General features: G+C 38.9%; 1 protein-coding gene across 2 annotated transcripts in view; it reads right to left on the reverse strand.

Annotated features, from left to right (window-relative positions):
* LOC132831027 (uncharacterized) overlaps window positions 1-4924 on the reverse strand; it is a 44318-nt gene extending 39394 nt beyond the window's left edge. The window contains exon 1 of one of the 2 annotated variants that reach the window (XM_060849060.1): window positions 4880-4924. The gene's annotated coding sequence lies outside the window, so the exon portion shown is untranslated. The remainder of the gene's footprint in view (window positions 1-4879) is intronic. The other variant, XM_060849061.1, reaches the window with a different exon arrangement.
* Between the last annotated feature and the right edge of the window lie 8642 nt (window positions 4925-13566).

Genomic DNA, 13566 nt, shown 5'->3' on the forward strand with positions numbered 1-13566 from the left:
ATATTGCATAAAATCTATATTAGTTTGGATCCTGTGCTTAAGGACACCTTCCAGAAAACTTTTAAGAGAATTATGGGCACATCCTAAAGACCCAGACATCCAGAGACATGCAAAGAAGAAAAGTTGCACAGGAACTGGGAGCCTTTGATTGGCAGCTTGATTCACAAGAACCATGTCCTTTAGTTATCTTCCCAGGGAAAAGGAAAAAAGTATTTTTAAAAAATACTAAAGGCGGTTGTAAAGGTTTTCCTAATTAAGGTTGCCGAAATAATCACTAACCATTATTCAATATGGGATCACACTACAAGAATTAAATGGATTTGAAAAGTGCCACATCAAAGACTAATGCATATAATAAGAACTCATGGTTTAGGTGACAACATTAGACTGAACTGAGGGTTGACTAGTTAACAGGAAGCAAACACGAGAGATAAATGGGTCATTTTCAGTTTGGAAAGACATTACTAATGGATTGCCTCATGGATCAGTTCTGGGGCATCAACTATTTACAATCTACATCAATGACTTGGAAGAAGTGACCAAATGTATTGTGGCTAAATTTGATGACAGAAAAATAAAATCGGTTGTCATGAGGATATAAATGAGTCTGCAACGGTTGACATAGGTTAAGAGAATGGTCAAAGATTTGGCAGGTGAGATGGAAATTCCCACTTTGGTAGGAGGAATAGTATGGCTGTATATTATTTGAGTGAAGAGAAACTGGGAAACTCTTCGAGTCATAGAGTTGTACAGCACAGAAACAACCCCTCAGTCCAACTCATCCATGTCGATCAGATATCATAAATTGATCGAGTTCCGTTTACCAGTATTTGGTCCATATCCCTCTAAACCTTTCGTATTCATATATCCAGGTGATTTCTAATTGTTGTAATTGTACCAGCCTCCATCACTTCCTCTGGCAGCTCATTCCATGTAGGCACCATCCTCTTCACAAAAACGAAGCCACTTAAGTCCCTTTTAAATCTTTCCCCTCTCACCTATACCCTTTAGATCCTCTGCCTTGGGCAAAGACTTTGGCTATGCCTCCGATGCTCTAGGAAAAATTGCCTCAGCCCACTCAGCTCAAACCACCACTCCTGGCAACATCCTTGTAAATCTTTTCTGAACCCTTTCAAGTTTCACAACATCCTTCAAAAAACAGGAAAACCAGAATGCATGCAGAATTCCAAAAGTGACCTAACCATTGTTCTGTACAGCCACAACATGATCTCCCAACTTGTATACTCAATACCCTGACCAATAAAAGCAAGCATGCCAAATGCTTTCTTTACTATCCTTTCTACCTGTGACTCCAATTTGAAACTATGAACCTATCTCCAAGGTCTCTTTGTTCAGCAACACTTCCCAGGACCTTCCCATTCAGTGTATAAGTCCTGCTGTGATTTGCCTTTGCAAAATGTACATTTGTCTAAACTCCATCTGCCACTCCTCAGCCCATTGAGCTATCTGATCAACATCCTGTTGTAATCTGAGGTAACCTTCTTGACTCTCCACTACACCACCACTTTTAGTGTCATCTGCAAACTTACTAACTATACCTCCTATGTTCACATTCAAATCATTTACAGAAATGACAAAAAACAGGGGACATAGCACTGATCCTTGTGGCACACCAATGGTCACAGGCCTCCAGTCTGAAAAGCAATCCTCCTCCACCACCCTCTGTCTCCTGCCTTCGAGCCAATTCTGTATCCAAATAGCTAGCTCTCTCTCTGTATTCTATGTAATCTAACCTTGCTAACTAGTCTACCATGTGGAACCTTGTATGATGCATTGAGTGTTCTAAAAATGTATACTGGGGTTGATAAACAATATTGCTTTTTCCCATTGTGGCCTCCAATATTAATCTCTGGAAAATGAAGCAGTTATCAATTATAGACAAAGTGAAAGTTTGCAAAGTAGCATACCAGAACAGGCGTACTTCACTCTTTTTTGCTAGCTCAAATATTATTGCTTAATAAAAATGTTATGATTACAAGTTGCTGCTTCACAGCTGTTGCTACAATTTCAGGTTTTTAACAAAGTGGTTTGTTCTAAATGGACTCAAAGTAGTTTTTGGATCCAGATGCTGCACCTTTTCAGAAACTGAGCCTTAGAGAGTGAGTGAATGTTTTAGCTAAGTACTGCACTATTGCAGCCACTTTAGAAATGATGGATACTCATTTTATTGGGAAAAATAAGCTAAACATAAAGGTAGCACCAAAGTTCTGAAAGTATCAACATCTGAACTAAACTATGCAGAAAACCTAATCAGAAGAGATTGCCCTTAATAACTAGTCAATGTTACAGATATTGCACAGCATGAATCAAAGCCAAGTACAAGTTTAAAAGTGTTGAGAGGGGAAGAGTTTATTAGTCAGAAGTGCCCACTTTGTTATTTTACATCCACTGATTTTCTAGCATCATTATAGTGTAAATACTAAAATCCACAGCAATTTGAGAAACATAGAAAAAGAAGTGGATGCAGTGGACATGGTCCAAAAGTGTGCAGGTTTGGTGGTTTGACCATGCTAAATTTCCCAGTGTCCAGGGTTGCATAGATTAGGTACATTAGCCATGGGATATGCAGGGTTACAGAGATAGGATGGGTTGCTCTTCAAGGGATTAGTGTGGGCTCAATGGGCTGAATGGTCTGCTTCCACGCTGTAGGAATTCTATGATTCTATAATGTAGAAATGTCCCTGCAGTACAGGGTGAGGATATGGTACATAAAAAATTGAAATAGTGCAATACTATCATTTGAAAGAGAAGCACAATTACAGATTGACCCATTTGCAAAGCAAATATATGTCATATCTATGCATAGGAATTCATAATTAATATAACAGTGTATCAAATGAAGCAGTGTATCAAATCTCTTCTGATTAGGTTTTCTGCATAGTTTAGTTCAGATGTTGATATTTTCAGAACTTTGGTGCTACCTTGATGTTTAGCTTATTTTTCCCAATAAAATGAGTATCCATCATTTCTCAAGTGGCTGCAATAGTGCAGTACTTAACTAAAACATTCACTCACTCTCTAAGGCTAAGTTTCTGAAAAGGTGCAGCATCTGGATCCAAAAACTACTTTGAGTCCATTTAGAACAAACCACTTTGTTAAAAACCTGAAATTGTAGCAACAGCTGTGAAGCAGCAACTTGTAATCATAACATTTTTATTAAGCAATAATATTTGAGCTAGCAAAAAAGAGTGAAATATGCCTGTTCTAGTATGCTACTTTGCAAACTTTCACTTTGTCTATAATTGATAACTGCTTCATAATATAAAAGGCTTTGTCACCATAACATGTTCATAGAAGTAATGTTCTGTCATACAATGTGAATGTAAGAAACATTAAATTCAGAGTATTTCTGAAAAGTTAGAACCTAGTGGAATTAATACTGTCTCATAGTTCCCACTTCCATCATACATTGCCACGCAAATGAGCTTATCAGCCAACTGTTCGAATAAATTCTGTCAATTATTGAAATGGACAACTTTGACATTAGGTCAGAAACTTCGAGTGTGATTTTCTCCTCTTTCTAGGTGGGAAATAAACTGAGCCTGGCCCTGAAGAGAAAATTACCCCTTTTCACTACCTCAGCAATTAAGCACTGGGCAAAAAGGGCAGTGGGCAACTTTCTTGACTTGCCATCAATTAAAGTCCTTAAGTGGTTAATTAATTGCCATAAAAGGACGTGAACCCACTACCTCCCCCATCAGCTGTCTCTCAAGTAGACATGTAAGGTGGCTAGTTTCACACTGGTGAAATCATGGCAATATGACAAATGGGGGTGGCATCCTCCAATTGCTCCAAAGGGTGCCACCTCTAAAGGACATCCCTTGCCCTTGCCTCCCAAACATTGACCTCCACTGAAAAGAAGGAAAAATATCGTTCCCTTTTTGCAACTGGAATCCCTGAGGAGTAGGCCTCAACCAACAGACTTCAGAACGCACAGCCTGCTGGCCTCTGATTGACGAGATACTTGTCAGCTCTTAATGAGCTAACTGACAGATGGTTGAGCCATATATATCACCATTGGGCATGGTGAGTTAGGTAGCACTGATCATACTCACCCCCACAGTTTTAATAAATTGGGAAAATTTTGCCTTTTCCAAAAACATTGGCTGTCAGTGCCCATTGTTAAAAGTATTTTGTCCTCCATCCTTTCAATTACAATACTTTCATTAGGCAAATGGTAAGTGAAAGTAATGCCTAAAGATACACAAGTTATGATAAACATTTAATTTTACATTTCCATCACTATATTCAAGTATGTGCAAATGTTCTGTGGATACTGGATTGGAAAATTTGATCAGTTCATGTTCTCTGTTGTCAATGACATTCATGGCGTAGAAAGTTCCCTGACTTAAATAATTTGCAATCCTAATTTCTCCAACTGCCTATGTGTTTTCCTTTTTAGGGCGATGGCAGCCACATTAAGATGAAATGTCAAATTACTACATTGTGAATTTAGTAAACTGTTGAACAACTTTGAGCTCAAATTGTAGGTGATGTGTACAGCCCACCTAATTCTTTATAACAGGCAGCCCTACAATACTGTTATCTAACTCTACTCATTGTTTTTCTAATTAACTCAAAAGAGATACTGATGTCATTTTGAACATTCATCAGCAACTGGAAACCATTTCTAACTGATAACAAACTCATTGCATCGGGCACTGATGCTTTTGCACACTTTTAGGCATTTGACAAAATTATCAGCAACTGGAAAAACATATCACTCATGACTATATAGCACTTAAAGGCAAGTACAGTACACAATCCTTTATCCGATACGCTTGGGACCAGCTGGTTTTTGGAATTCGGAACTTTCGAATTTCAGAATAAATGACAGTGAAATTTTTAAAAATCTTACCAAACAGCAGACTCACAGTGAGTACTACGGGCCCTGAGAAAGAATTGAGGCCTGCTAGTGCTGAGCCACGCTCCTCCCACGCCGCATCTGAATGGCACGCATCGAGTAGGTGTGGAGTTGGGTTAACTCTTTGCACGCCAAACAACCTTGTTATTGAGAAAAAAAATCCCAAAAAAGTCTTCAGATTTTGGAGCTTTTCAGATTTCGGATAAAGGGTTGCCTACCTGTAGTATTCATAGTCTTACTGCTACAACAGTAAAAATAATTGCTTTTATCCATGAAACTTTGAGTTGCATCCTTAAATAAAAAAGCTGGGGCACAAAAAAAACAAACATTCTACCTTTTCAAATTATAGGCACTTGAAATAATTCCACCTTTTGGAGGGTTCATTATCTTGGCAAGCCTTTCCAGTAAGCAGATATTGTCTCTTTCAATTTCTCGGCGTACTCTTGAATCTTGCTGTTAAAAATCAATTCATAATTGAGAACATCAGTAAAAATGACAAGTCTCTTCAATTTCTCAAACATTTCTGACTTCACTGCCTTTGATGGAACTGTAGATATCACCAAGTCAGTCTATGCTCCATCTTTTACAATACAGTGTAGCACAAATCAGTTACTGCAGAATGTGTGGTACAACCTGGCTTCTACGTAATCATGTAGATTTTGCACAGTAAATACTGTAACCAAATTATTCCAAAAAACCTACTAATTTGTGGAATGCATCTAATGAGAGCAGTAAAGCGTTTGTCAAAATTAATTAGCTATCAGACATGAGCCAGCTGCAAATACATGGGATTTTTAAAAAGTATTAGATTTTATAAGCCTATACATCATCATTAAAATTGGTATGTCTCATTACCTGTGAGCATTCCTTACAAACAATTCAACATTGCCTGTTTGGGACATGTCAAACATGTTATAATAGGAGCTTCCCACTAAAGCAGCAGTCTAGGTTGCTAGAAACTAGTCTTAAAATGCTACAAGATTGACTCATGAGGTGACTTTTTCAGCTCAGCACACTTTGGTATAAGTATGAAAAAAAAGTGCCTTCAGGGGAAGAAAGGTTCATGGAAAGGAGGAGGAGGGAAACAAAGGACTCCTCAATCCAATGTAAACCATAAGCTTCATGCCATGTAAATACATTCTAATTTAATCTCCATTTCTCTCCAGGTTTATAATGGTCCGGTGTAAATAGTGAGGAATCTCTGCTTCTTATCTTTTGGGCCATGTATTTCAATCTCATGTTACAAACACAAAGGAACATTCAAAAGCGTTGTGATAAGGTGAAACAACATCAATGACAACTGAACATTAGTTGTATGTGGATAGCTCATCACTGTAAATCAAGCCCAGAAGGGCAAGGATTAGGAATTGTTGAAGCACATTACCTTTGAAACTTGTACTTCAGCTCAACAACAAAGGCCAGCCACATTTTTCTGTGATTCATTCATTAAAATGTGTTGCCATCATTAACTTGGAGGGGGAGTGTGGGGGCAATAAATGTGTCCATTTTTGATGCTATGAAAAGACAGCCTGCATTACAAAACCAACATTTTGCTTGCAGGGATCATCCTGTGAAAAATAACATGGGTGGGAAAAGCAACAAGGAGCCCACCTTCTGCAGACAGCTGATTTTGGGCATTTCTTCAGTGTTTTATATGGAAGTGGTTGACAAGAGGAATGACACTTCTCTATCCATTGGGGAAACACATCATATGAGCTAGAATACAAATTAGCACTGATGACTGGGACTCAAGTTCTTATACAAAGATAGTTCATTCGCAAAATGAAGAAGAGCATCAAGATTAAGTCAAATGTAAATACAAAGTGTCTAATGATAGGAGCCAAGAAGAGATTGGTCAAGAAAGTCTCTCAACAATTTGCTGCATTACAGGTTCCTATTTCCTCTAGACGTTTGCTCTTACCTTTCTGCTCCACGTTTTCCTCCCCAGGAACCTATAATGGAACTCCACTGGATTGAGCTATGCATTAAAGCTAATGAGCTCTTCAGCTATGGAGTGTACTGATGGATGCCCCGTGGATTTGGCCAGACAGTAAAGCCATTGTTTGAGAACAGCAATGGTTTTCTCAATGATGCTTACACGTTAATTGGTCACACTGTAATTGGAGCAACATCTCTGCTTGGGGTCCTGACAGGAACAAGTCGCACAGTGAACCCTTCTAGTTCAGAAACTAGGTTCCTGATGGGGAGCATGCAGAACTATGTTTATGATATCCTGAAACTGCAAAGATCATGCAATGATGAAAAATCTCAGTGCTTCTTCATCTTGATCAGCCTCTGTAATAAATTGTTGATAAGTCAGGAGCAAAGAATTAGTGATCTAAATCACTGTGTTTTCAAAGTTCTCAAAGGTTTTTAGAATGAGCCAAATCCCTGAATATTGAGCCATGGTGAACTCTTGCCAAAGGTAGCGTAGAGCATAGCCTGTTGCTCTAAAGACACCCTACCAGACTCAAGCCTCAACTTAAGAGAACCAAGGACTTACTGTAAATAGCACTTCTGAAAATTGCTAATCTGTTTACTTAGGCCAAAACACAACAGCGATAGTAGACGTCTACAGTTTCTAGATATTTGAAGAGAAGGAATGTACAGAGATGTTGGGAAGGATGGGTAAGTAGCAGCACAGGAATTGTTCTTGGGAGCATCATTACAAATGTGATGGGTTGCACGGCATTCTGTATCAAGGAGAAATTTCTTTTCGGGTGGAGAATCTTTGGAATTCTCCACTCAGAATGCTGTGGAAGATCAATTATGGGCATGTTCAAGACAGAAATCAATGGATTTCTGTTGATTAGTGACATCAAGTGATATGGAAAGGGGATAGGAAAATGGTACTTAAGTAGATGATCACCTACTATTTATCTGAAACATAGATTAGACTCGACAGGCTGAATGCCAGCTCCCACTCCTTTGTTATGTGCCGTAATGATTCCAAGGTTCGTTGTTCTCAGCACGATTTGCTGCATGGGTTCATGAAGTCACATTTCAACCAAGGACAAATAATCCTTCCCTGAGATTTATTAGTTGAGTTTATTGTGTAACTTTTCAGTTAGGGTTTTATTTTGGGTTTTAGCCCATAAAGTAAAATAACAGGTTGTTTAAACTAAATTCCACGAACTGCCAGCTTAAGGCCAAGCCTCCATCTTTGAGTGCAAACCCAGTACAACACCTCATGTGTTACCAGATGCTGTAAAAAAATACATACAGAATGATTAAGGCTTGAAGTCTGCATGAATTAATAGATAGATCTGTAAACGTGAACACCACCACTACCACGTCCGAAACACCATCCCTACTCAGCCCTCCAAAATATAATGGCAAGATCTCAAATGCAATGTAATAAAAATACAATTTGACTTATCCATTCTTTGCAAGCTAGTGGCCATAATAATGACTGAATTGATTCTACTACAATAACATCTTTCATTTCTCGAATAACAAGAAGTCTGGTTATAACAAAACAAAACAAAAAAAATCCATACTAAGATCTACAGATAAGAAGATACATCGATTCATAAAAGTCATAATTTTGTTTACTGTTAAAATGAATCCTACCTGCTGCTTAATTGTTGATGCTTTATTCCTGTTTGTGGACCTTTTCTGGGGTACAATCTGATTAGACTCAGAACGCTTGGAAATGGTGTTCTGCTGTTTGCCCCTTTTTGAACTATAAGAAATGAGTTACCTGGTCAAACAATTCAAGAAATAACAGTACAGTACTGTGACAGTCTATTCCACAGAATTTTATACCATAAAGTGTATAAATGTAGATGGGACAGAACATACAATGAAAGTCTGAGCAAGAGAAAGCCATTTGGGAGAAAATGCCTTTCGTTCGTTGTGTAGAATAACTACTAAGACTGTTGTAAGACTGTTGAAAGAATCACATGATTTCCCCACACATAGCCCACAGACGTTTTTTTAAAATCACAGTATATAGCAAGCTTGGGGCCAACAATCTTAATTCTATTAGTCTTAAAATAGTGATGGAAAAGGACAGCCCAGATCAAAAAGTTAAAGTTCTAAATTGGAAGTAGGCCAATTTTGATGGTATTAGGGAAGAACTTTCAAAAGCTGATTGTGGGGGAATGTTTGAAGATAAAGGGATGGCGGGAAAATGGGAAGCCTTCAAAAATGAAATAACGAGAGCCTAGAGACAGTATGTTCCTGTTAGGATGAAAGGAAAGGCTGGTAGGTGTAGGGAATGCCGGATGACTAGAGGAAGTAGTATTTTTGGTTAAGAAAAAAGAAGGAAGTATATGTCAGGTATAGACAACAGAGATCAAATGAATCCTTAGAAGAGTATAAAGGTAGTCGGAGTACACTAAAGAGGGAAATCAGAAGGGCAAAAAAGGAACATGAGATAGCTTTGGCAAACAGAGTTAAGGAGAATCCCCAAGTATTTTATAAGTACATTAAGGTCAAAAGGGAGAGAATAGGATGCCTCAAAAATCAGCAAGGCAGCCTATGTGTTGAACATCAGGAGATGGGGGAGATACTAAATGAGCATCTTGCATCAGTGTGGTGGTGGAGGGTTGCTTTTCAGACTTGAGGCCTGTGAACCATGGTATCAACCCTTCAAGAATCAGAGCTGATCCACTACTTTTCGTCATTTATGTAAATGATTTGGATGTGAATGTAAGAGGTATAGTTAGTAAGTTTGCAGATGATGCCAAAATTGGAGGATTAGTGGACAGCCAAGAAGGTTACCGCAGAGTACAACAGGATCTTGATCAGATGGCCCGGTGGGCCAAGAAATGGCAGGTGGAGTTTGATTTAGATAAATGTGAGATCTATATTTTGGAAAGACAAATCAGGGCAGGACTTATACACTTGATGGTAAGGTCCTGGAGTGTTGTGAATAAAGAGACCTTGGAGTGCAGGTTCATACTTCCTTGAAAGTGGAGTCGCAGGTAGATACGATAGTGAAGAAAGCATTTGGTATGCATCATTTATTGGTCAGAGAATTGAGTATAGGAGTTGGGAGATCATGTTGCAGCTGTACAAGAAAATGGTTAGGTCATTTTTGGTCTCCCTCCTATAGGAAGGATGTTGTGAATCTTGAAAGGGTTCAGAAAATATTTACGAGGATGTTGCCAGGGATGGATGATTTGAGCTATAGGGAGAGGCTGAATAGACTGGTGCTGTTTTCCCTGGAGCGTTGGAGGCTAAGGGGTGACTTATAGAGGTTTACAAAATCATGAGGGATATGGATAGGGTAAATAGACAAAATCTTTTCCCTGGGGCAGGGGAGTCCAGAATTAGAGGGTATAGGTTTAGGGTGAGAGGGGAAAGATATAAAAGGGACCTAATGGGCAACTTTTCCACGCAAATGGGGTGCATGTATGGAATGGGCTGCAACAGGGAGTGGTGGAGGCTGGTACAATTACATTTAAAAGGCATCTGGATGGCTACATGAATAGGAAGGGTTTAGAGAGATGTGGGCCAAGTGCTGGCAAATGGGACTAGATTCATTTAAGATATCTGGTCAGCATGGACAAGTTGGACTGAACAGTCTGTTTCCATGCTGTACAGTCTCATAATTAATGTGATTGTTGACAGGACTCAAGTATGAAGCCATGATCTGATCTTTATTCATTGATTAAGAGGGCATTACAAAAAGGGAAGCAAAGGTTGCACAGGTCCAGCAACACAAATTGACAGGATGTCACCGAATGCTCCAAAAGGATTGTGGCTGTGCCTGCCAGTTAGACATGTGGGGTAACCAAAGCATCCATCTATTAAGAATAATTCTTGAGCCCGAAGGAATTAGGGAAGGATAAAGAGAATTCTTACTTATATGACACACCTAGACAGCTGAATTTCTTAAAGGTTTCGTAAAAGTGATGTGTAATGCTCGACTGCTATGTATTTAACCAATATGATTTTAAGTCAACTTAACCTTTTAAATTCACCCTTAATGAGTTTTGAGAAGATTTGTAGCTCAGGTTGAGGTTCTGGATGTAGGTTTGCTCGATGAGCTGGAAGGTTCATTCCCAGATGTTTCGTCACCCTACTAGGTAACATCTTCAGTGGGCTTCTGGGCGAAGCACTGTTGATAATTCCTGCTTTCTTTTTATATGTTTGGGTTTCTTTGGGTTGGTGATGCCATTTCCTGTGGAGATGTCATTTCCTGTTCTTTTTCTCAGGGGTGGTAGATGGGGTCTAACTTGATGTGTTTGTTGATAGAGTTCTGGTTGGAATGCTATGCTTCTAGGAATTCTCGCGCATGTCTCTGTTTGGCTTGTCCGAGGATGGATGTGTTGTCCCAATCGAAGTGGTGTCCTTCCTCATCTGTATGTAAGGATACTAGTGAGAGAGGGTCATGTCATTTTGTGACTAGTTGATGTTCGTGTATCCTGGTGGCTAGTTTTCTGCCTGTTTGTCCATGTACTGTTGTTACAGTCCTTGCAGAATATTTTGTAAATAACATTAGTTTTGCTTGTTGTCTGTATAGGGTCTTTCAAGTTCATTAGCTGCTGTTTTAGTGTGTTGGTGGGTTTGTGGGCTACCATGATACTGAGGGGTCTAAGTAGTCTGGCAGTTATTTCCGAGATGTCTTTTGATGTAGGGGAAAGTGGCTGGGGTTTCCGGACATGTTTTGTCTGCTTGTTTGGGTTTGTTGTTGAGAAATCTGCGGACTGTGTTCATTGGGTACCCATTCTTTTTTAATACACTGTATAGGTGATTTTTCCTTTGCGTCATTCCTCTGTGATGCTGTGTGTAGTGGCTCATTGGAATAATGTTCTGATGCAGCTTCGTTTGTGGATGTTCGGGTGATTGTTTCTGTAGTTTAATATTTGGTCCGAATGTGTTGTTTTCCTGTAGATGCTGGTTTGAAGTTCCCCATTGGCTGTTCGTTCTACTGTGACATCTAGGAATAGCAGTTTGTTGTTGTTTTCCTCCTCTTTAGTGAATTTTATGCCAGTAAGGGTATTATTGATGGTCTTGAACGTTTCCTCTAACTTGTTTCGTTTAGTGATGACAAAGATGTCATCCATGTAGCGGACCTAAAGTTTGGGTTGGGTGATTGGCAGAGCTGTTTGTTTGAGTTTCTGTATTACTGCCTCTGCTAAGAACCCTGATATCAGGGATCCCACGGGTGTTCCGTTGATTTGTCTGTAGGCGTTGTTGTTGAAGGTGAAGTGTGTGGTAAGGCATAGGTCGACTAGCTTGATGATACTGTCCTTGCTGATGAAGTTGGTGGTGTTTGGTGTATGTGTCTTTGGGTCTTCTAATAGAATTATCAACAGTGCTTCATCCGGAGGCCCACTGAAGATATTACCTAGTAGGGTGACGAAACATCTGGAAATGAACCTTCCAGCTCAGTGAGCAAACTTACATCCAGATTCATCCTTAAAGTTAATACTAACAGATCGAGAAGAACATAAATTATCTTTGCCATTCAGTTTTAATAAGATCTGCATTTGTCATCTTTTCCTGTCCCTTATCCCAAACAAAACTGTATACTGCATTTCTGTGCCAAAGTTCATTCTTCTTTGATAATTAAATAACTTTCAATTATTTAATAAGTTTGGCAAGATTGATTTGCTAAAATATATCAATAGCAGCAATGCCAGGTTAAATTGGTAGCATTCATTTCTTGTTGAAATGTGCATGATAAAATGTCTTTGCAAGTTCAGTTATTACAGTAACAAAACTGAGGATTCCTTGCATTGTGTTGCAGAAATCCTTGTAGGAAGTTCTGTAGAAATATTATTTAACAGCAATAATGCACTATCAAACGTTAGTCAGTGAAGATCATCAATAAACCTGTGTAAAAAGCTTAGGCATGATGTTAAGTTACTCGATCTAAAATCAAAGTAAACATCAATAGGCTTTTTGGCCTAGATGTTCCTGCAGGAAACATGCTGACATGGTCCATTTTATAGTTGTGCAAAAGGATGCATAGCCAAACCAGTGGACAAGTATAAATAACTATGTAGAAAAGTTTAAATCAATCAAGGACAGTCAGTATAGATTTAAGGGAAGGTATGCTTTATACATTTGATTGAATATGTTGAGAATATTACAAGGAAGGTCAATGACAGCAACATACTTGAAATAACCTACCATTTTTTAGTCAGCTTCTTGACAAGGTTCTGCTTAGAACATTGATCAAAAATGCAAGAGCCTGTGGGATCTAAGGGCAACTTGGAGACAAAAGTATGCTCAAAAGGCAGAAAACAGAAGGTAATGACAAATAGGTGTATTAATGATGAGAAGGCTGCTTCGTTGAGGATTCACAGGAGTCAGTAGACTTTTGTAATATAGGTACCAATACCAAAGTCTTGAATGTAAGGGACATGCAGAATTTGGTTGCAAATGGTATAAAAATTAGCTGTGCAGTTGAGGAGTTGGAAAAAAAGCTAAAGATGGCAGGAAAACATCACTGGATAGCTCATTAAAGCAGAAATGTGGCAGTGGAATTCAGTTTGGTGAAGCACCAGTTAATTCATTTGGGTAGGACAAAAAAGTGAACACACAATAAATGGTAGCATATTGTTACAATCCAATGGGTAGCAAGCCATAAATTGACACCTGCTTTTTCAGGCTGAAACAGATCATGGACCAGGCTTCTGTACTAAACCAGAATTATTTATTATAAGTTATTAGGTTATGGCTGCAGGTAATAAGCACACACACACACACGCAGAGGTAAT

The sequence above is a fragment of the Hemiscyllium ocellatum genome, chromosome 32 (assembly GCF_020745735.1).
Source record: "Hemiscyllium ocellatum isolate sHemOce1 chromosome 32, sHemOce1.pat.X.cur, whole genome shotgun sequence".
NCBI classification, from domain to species: domain Eukaryota; kingdom Metazoa; phylum Chordata; class Chondrichthyes; order Orectolobiformes; family Hemiscylliidae; genus Hemiscyllium; species Hemiscyllium ocellatum.